Genomic DNA, 7,914 nt, shown 5'->3' on the forward strand with positions numbered 1-7,914 from the left:
AGTTCCACAATCCCTTGAGTTCCAAATTTTTTTCCCCTCCACTCCTCCCCCATGGTGGCATGCAATCTAATATAGGTTCTACAAATACCTTTGCATGAAACATCAGTCAAGTTGTAAAGAAGAGTTATAACCAATGGAGTGAACAACAATAAAAGAGGAATGAAACAAAACAAAACAAAACACAAAAGAGAGAGAGAGAGCAAGTAGTTTGCTTCAATCTGCATTCAGACTCTGTCGTTCTTTCTCTGGATGTGGATATCCCTTTCCATCATGAATCTTTTGGAGTTGTCTTCTAACCTTGCCTTGCTGAGAGGAGCCCAGTCTATCAAGGTTAGTCATCACAGATACGATGTGTCTGTAATTGTGAGCAAAGTTCTCCTGGTTCTGCTCAGCATCAGTTTATATAAGTCTCTCCAGGTTATTATGAAACCTGTCTGCTCTCCATTTCTTTTTTTTTCTCTTTCTTTTTGGAGGGCAATTGGAGTGAAGTGACTTGCCCAAGGTCACAAGGCTAGTGTTTGTGTTAAGTGTCTGAGGCTGGATTTGAACTCAGGTCCTCTTGACTCCAGGGCCAGTGCTCTATTCACTGCGTCACCTAGCTGCCCCCTGCTCCTCATTTCTTACAGCACAATAGTATTCCATTATATCCATATATCACAACTTGTATAGTCATTCCCCAATTGATGGGCCTCCTCTTGATTTCCAGTTCTTTGCCATCCCAAAAAGAGCTGCTATAAATATTTTTGTACATAGGGGTCCTCCTCCCACTTGTATGATCTCTTTGGGATACAGCACTAGAAGTGGTATTGCTCGGACAAAGGGTATGCACATTTTTATAGCTTGTTTTTTTTTTTTTAACATGGCTAATATGGAAATATGTGTTGCCTGACTTCACATGTATAATTGATATCACATTGCTTGCCTTCTCAATAGGAAGGAGGAAGAGAACTTGGAACTAAAATTAAAAAAAAGAATCTTAATAAATAAAAATAGTTTTAAAATTGTTTTTTTTAAAGGATTATTCTTTTTTTTTTGTTCATTCTAGAAATTTAATTACAGCCATGTAATTTTTACTCCTGCATTTTCTCAACAGTTTCTTCCTTTATTTGCCCTTTTCCTTTCCTACTTGGTGAGATTTGGCTTTTCGCTCAAGGATCTTTTTGCGATCTTTGTCCAGCTTTAGCCTTGTGATAACCACCTTGCTGGGATGAATGCCCACATGGACAGTCGTACCATTAGCCTTCTCCCTCTGCACATGCTCAATGTAGATCACATATTTCTTCCTGTAAACCTGGACTACCTTGCCAATCTGCTGACCTTTGTAGTGTCCTCAAAGAACCTGGACTTCATCATCTTTTCGAACGGGCATGGAGTGGACATTGTACTTCTGTCTCAGCCCCTTAGAAAGAGGAGAAGACATAATTTTCCTCTGTATGTGGGAACGGGCATTGAAATTCCTCTTGTGGTTCTTGCTTCGGTCAGAGGTCACAAAGGGATTGAACTTCATTTTGACTACGTCGGAGCCACCGCGGAAGAGAAGAGGTAAAAGGATTACTCTTAAGAGGCCTATTGTCAAGAGCCTTTTTTGATCAAATTGTATATATATATATGTGGATCTAGGAATTTCCCCCAGTAATTCATGTACTTGATAAGTTTTAACTTAGTTGTTATTGAAGAGTTTCTACCAAAACCCATGTACTTCTGCCTCTAGAAAGTACCATTTGTCTTTTTGTTGTGTTCAACTTCCAAGTGCTTTAATGAACATTCCTTTAAAGGTCCTGAACATACTTCCCCTAATAGAATTCATATGCAAACAGGCTTCATACCACATTTTCAACCTAACAGGTATGAAAATTAAATTATTTTGTTGATCAAAGTTGCTCTTCTTCCTGACTCCCTTATTCTTTTTTAAAAACATTTTAATGATATTTTCTGTTTCTTATATCACCATAGTATCCCATGTATTTTTCCTCCTTCCCCTACCCTTTCTTGAGAGACATCTCATATGACAAAATTTATTTTTTTAAACAAAATAGTCAGTAAACTGACTGATACATTGAAAAAGACTGAAAACACACACAATATGTAACACTTGTAGACCTTCCACCTCCACAAAGGGGTAGGGTGGGGATGTCTTCTCATGTTTCTTCATTATTTAATCTTTATAACTTTGTTACATTTACTTTTGATTTTATGTTGTGTTCTTTCCATTTACTTGTTGTAGTTGCTGTATGTATTGTTCTCTTTGTCTCTGCTTATTTTATACTGTATCTGTTTATATAGATCTTTCCATGATTCTCTGTATTTATCACACACATTTATTTCTTACAGCAGAGTAATATTCCATTACATTCATGTATTACAATTTGTTTAGTCATTCTCCAACTGATGGGCATCAATTTTGCTTACAATTCTTAGCCATCACAAAAAGTGCTGCTAAAAATATTTTGGAGATAGGGAGATTTTTTTTTTCTTATTGATGGCTTCCTTGGAGTATACATTCAGTAATGAAATCTCTGGGTCAAAGAGTATGGGTATTTTAATTACTTTATTTGCATAATTCCAAATTGCTTTCCAAAATGGTTGTACCATTTAACAGTTCCTCCAGTAATGCATTTGATAGACAGATCTGTTCCCATTCACCCATTTCCCTTCTGTAACTAGATGCATTAATGTTGTTTGTGCAGAAACATTTTAGTTTCAAGTAATTAAACTTATCTATTTTATATTTTGTAATAGACTCTATCTCTTGTTTGGTTAAGGACACATTGTTTACCCAACCACTGAGGGAGGCACATTATCAGTTTCTCTTTTAATTTTTTTATGCTATTCTCTTTTAATTGTTTTTATTTATAGTATTGCCATTAATATTAAGATAACATAATCTATTTATAACACATTATGGAGTGTGGTATCAGGACTTGAGCTAAGCCTAATTTCTGCTAGACTGCTTTCCAGTTTTCCCAGCGGTTTTTATCAACCAGGGAATTTCTCCCCAGGTAACTGTTTTCCACTTTATCAAATACTGGGTTGTTGAGTTCTGTTGTTTCTCAGTTTTCCTTGTCTAGTCTGTTCCATTGCTCTCTCTCTCTATTACTTAACCAATACCAGATATTTTTAATGACTCCCGATTTATAATATAGTTTGAGGTCTGGAAGTGCTTTGCCCTCTTCATCCTTATTTCTTTTCATCATTTTCCTTGAATTCTGGAATTTTTTTAAAAAATGAATTTCATTATTATTTTACAAAGTTCTGTAAAGTATCCTCTAGGCAATTTCATTGGTATAGTATTAAAAGTGTAAATTTATTTTGGTAGTATCATTTTTTATGATATTGACTCAGCCTAGCTATGAACACTAAATATTCTTCCAACTATTTAAGGTTGTTCTTTATTTCTTTGTAAATGTTTGTAATTCAATCTATACAAGTCCTTTGTGTACTTTAGGAGTTTGGTCTCCAGATGTTTCATGCTTTCTTTAGTTATTTGGAATGGGATTTCCTTTCCTATTATTGCTTTTTGTGTTTTGTTAGTATTTTGTAGAAATGCTATTGATTTTCAAGGATTTATTTTGTGGCCTACAACTTTATTAAAATTAATAGTTTTGGTTAGTATCTTTGCTGATTCCCTGGAGTTTTCCAAGTAAATCATCATATCATCAGCAAAAAAAAGGATAGTTTTATTTCCTTTTTACCTATATTTATTTAAAAAAAATCACTTTTTCTTGTCTTATTGTTATTGTTAGCATTTCCAAAAGGATATTAAAAAAGTAGTGGGAATGGACATCCTTGCTTCACTACAGTATTTATTGGAAAAGATTTTAGTGTATCCCCATTGCATATTATGCTTGCTTTTGGATTTAGATAGATCCTTTTAGTGATATTTTTAAAATGAACTCTCTATACCTACACTTTGTAAGGTTGTTTTTTGTTTGTTTGTTTTGAGAATAAAAGAGCGCTGAATTTTGTCAAAGGCTTTTTCTACATCAATTGAAATGATCATGTGGCCTTGGATGTTTTGGTTTTTAATATAATTACATTTATTATTTTCCTAATTTTGAATTATCCTTGCATCCCTGGTATAAATCCTACTTTGTTATAATGATTGATTTTTTGGATAAATTGTTGTAATTTGTTGGTATGATTTTTGTTAAAAATTTTTAATTGATATTCATTTATGAAACTGTACTATAGTTTTCTTTCCATGTTTTATTTTTTTCTGGCTTAGGTTTTAGGACTATATTAGTCTCATAATAAAGATTCTGGATGGGATATTTTCTCAATTTTTGAAAATAATTTGTGAAGTATGGATAGTAACTGTTCTTTAAAAGTTTGATGGAATTCTCCTGTGAATCTGTCACATCCAGGAATTTTTTTTCTTTGATAGTTCTTTGGTAGCTAGATTTATTTTCTTTTCTGAAATGGAGTTATTTAAGATCACTCTCTGGTCTTTGGATACTATGAGTATTTTATATTTTTTAAGGCATTCCTCTATTTCTTTTGTTTTCTAAGTTTGGTTATCATGTGATTGTGTACAATATATTCTGATAATTATTTTTATTTCTTTTAAATTTGCTATGATTTCACCTTGCTCATTTGCTATTATACAGATTTCATTTTATGGTGTCTTTTTAATCAGATTAGCTAAGGGTTTATCAACTTTATTAGTCTTTTCAAAGAGCCAGGCTTTAGTTTTATTTATCATTTCTATGTTTTTTGTTTTGATTTTTATCTATTTCCCATCTTTTAATTTTTTAAAAAATGCATCTTCAGTTCATTAATTTTTTATTAATATATAATTGTAAGGATATTATTTCCCTCCTAAGGACTGCTTTAGTAGAATCCCAGAATTTTTGCTATATTGTTTCATTATTAAAATTTTCTCTCACATACTTATTGTTTCTGTGATTTTCTCTTTGACTCATTATTTAAGATTTCATTGTTAAATCTCTACTTGGGTCTGTATCTTTTGTTTGTGGTTCTTGAATCATAATTTATTGCATTATGGTGTGTATTATATGTATTGATGAGTTCTGCCTTTTTATATTTGTTTGCAATATCACTGCCCTAGTACATGCTCAATTTTTGTAAAAGTTCTATGTTGAGCAAAGAAATATGTATTTTCATTTGCTGTTTCTCCAGAAATTTCTTCAGTTATACACACACACATGCATGCACACATATTTTGTTTATCTCTCTGTTAGACTTATCTAAAACTGAGAGAAGCATATTTAAGTCTCTTGTTACTATCATGTTACTATCTATGACTTTGTGAAGTTCAGATGTTTCCTTAATGAATTTGGATACTAGGGCATTTGGAGGATAAAAGTTCATTGTTGATGTTGGATTGTTGTTTATGAGTCCCTTCAGGATAATATAGTTTCCTTGTTGGTGCCTTCTTATTTTTTTAATGTTTGTTTTTGTTTTGTCTGACAGCATGATGACAACTCCTGCTTTTTTTGGTTCACTTGATGTATAGTAAAAATTTTTCCATCCCCTCAATTTCAGTTTGTATATGTCTTTGTTTTTTAAATTTTTTTTATTGTTAGCAAGGGATTGTAGGATTTTGTTTTCTTATTCATTTCATCCTTTTCATTTTATTGTATTGTTAATCCATTTACATTTAAAGTTATTTTTTTGAGGTTGTGATTTCCCCCCCTCTTCTGCTATAAACACAGTTTTATGTCCCTTCATTTACTTTACTTCTTATTTTTTAAAGGTGGCCCTATTCCTATTAACTCTCTTCCCCTCATGCCTGATTCCCTCATTTTGTTTGTTATCCCTCTCCTTTCAGATTTTGTTTATTAGTTCTTTTCTCTCTTCTGCTTTTATCTGATTATATTTCTTCCTCTTCTTTCTTCTTCTTGATTTGTCAAGTAAATCATCCCTCAACTAAATTCCTCACCTCCCATTCATTCATTCATTCATTTTCAAATTTTCTTTTTCTGTGTGTCCCTTTTCAAGAAGGATTTCTCTCACTATCTTCCTTATCCATCCTCTCTGTTTACTCTAGACCCTCATTCCCTGATTCATGGCCCCTATAATCATCTGGTCTCTTTCTTTCTCTATATGCTTCATATAATCAAAGCTTCCAAGTTAACCATAGATTTCCCTTTTCCATTGTGCCTCACTCTCAGAGCAATATCAATTACTGCACGTGTCAGAGAGGACAATAAACCATGGTAAGGCACACTTCCCCTTGTCCTATTTCCCTCCCTCTCTCCCATGATCCATACCCTTTCTGTGGCCTTCCCTTCCCTACATTTGCCTGGAAATCTCTCTGTGTCCATGCTCTTCCACTCCTCCATGTGCTAGTTATTTCTAGGGGTTCTAACTCCTCCTTCCCTGAACAAGTAGATTTTTAAGGCCCTCAATCCCCCAGCCCTCACTCAGTATAAGGTCCTCATCTCCATTTACCCATAGGAAGTATTCATCAGTGGAATCCCTTACCACCTTCAAAATAAGACTTCCTTTTCTCCCTTTTTCAATCTTATCGCTCTCTTCCTCACTCTCTCCCCTTTAGGCTATTTTATTTGAGATCACAAAGGTCACTTTTCCCACATTGCTAGTCCTTGATTTGACCCTTGCATACCACTCACTCCTCTAGATCCCTCTCTTACCTTCTTGTCCTCTCGTGTGCCCCCCTATGTTATAATGTAATTCCCACAAAAGGAATATGCACTCGTGACAAGGTGTCACTAGGTTCTGCTCATAATTCCTCCTATCTGCCTCTTCACTGTTACCTCTACTAGATTCCACATTCAACCTGTCTTCTTGTATACATTAAAAAATTTTTAAAATACAAAATGAGAAAAGAAAAACCTTTCCATGTACATAGCAGAACATGAGAGGATTCAAAATAAAGCAATATGTTTCCATTTCAAGAAAACCTATATAATAAATACTACATATTTTTACCTTATGTACATTTGAAAGAAATCTCTTGGTGGTCTCTCTGTTGTCACTTTTCTGCTATTGACATGTGCATTGTTTCATTCTTCCTGGATTTCTAGTTTTAGGGGTGTTCAAGAAGTATATAATCTCTTCAGTTCAGATTTCCTTTCTAAAATTGTTTCAAACCCTTCCTTTTTGTTGAATATTCATCCCTTGTCCTGTGTGGTTAAACCCAGATTTATGGTATAGGTCACCTTGGGCTGCATCAAAAATCCTGTGATCTTGGAAACATATTACATTCCCTCCTCCTTTTTCTAGTGAGTACAAAATAGTCTTGTGTTATTTGACTCTCTCTCTCTCTCTGTCTCTTTCTTTTTCTTTCTTTCTTTCTCTCTCTCTCTGTATGTGTGTGTGTGTGTGTGTGTGTGTGTGTGTGTGTGTGTGTGTGTGTGTTTGAAGGTTTTCCTCTGATGACTTGTAGAACTTGGTTTATCTGAATTGAATTGTTAAATGTCTTGGAGTTTGCTGCCTTGGTTTTTTTTTCTTAGGATGATGAATTCTTTCAATTTCTGTGAATTCTTTCAATTAGAATTTCATTTTCTATGTCCAGAAGTTGTAGGCAGTTCTCTTCTATTATTTCCTTCATTATAGTAGTAAGGTTTTTCCCTGTTGTGTTCTTCTGTTAGAACAATGATCTTTACATTGTGTCTATGCATCCTGTCTTTGAAAATCACATGTTTTGCTTGCATAGTGAGCATATTTTCTTTTAATGCTCTTGTTTTTGCTTCTCTTCTTCTAGTTGTCTTTCACTTCTTTGAATTGCACACCCAATCTATTGTTCTCTCTTTTCTTTCTTTGGTGAGGCTTACCATTGCAGATTTTAGTTTTTCTATTTCACTCATTTTTTCTGTGCAGGACACAAATTCTGCTTTCATAATTTTCATTTCTCTTTTAAACCACACAAGAACATGTTGTGTTATCCTCTCCTCAGGGTTTTATGCCTCATCAGTTTTTGAATTATTT

At 33.8% G+C, this 7,914-nt stretch overlaps 1 pseudogene; it reads right to left on the bottom strand.

Moving 5' to 3' along the window:
• Positions 1 to 1,018: 1,018 nt before the first annotated feature.
• On the bottom strand, positions 1,019 to 1,562 carry LOC138155591 (large ribosomal subunit protein uL24-like; annotated as a pseudogene).
• Between the last annotated feature and the right edge of the window lie 6,352 nt (positions 1,563 to 7,914).

Source organism: Petaurus breviceps, unplaced genomic scaffold (assembly GCF_028583685.1).
Source record: "Petaurus breviceps papuanus isolate PSGF00001 unplaced genomic scaffold, PetGlider_PUasm1.0 91133, whole genome shotgun sequence".
NCBI lineage: Eukaryota > Metazoa > Chordata > Mammalia > Diprotodontia > Petauridae > Petaurus > Petaurus breviceps.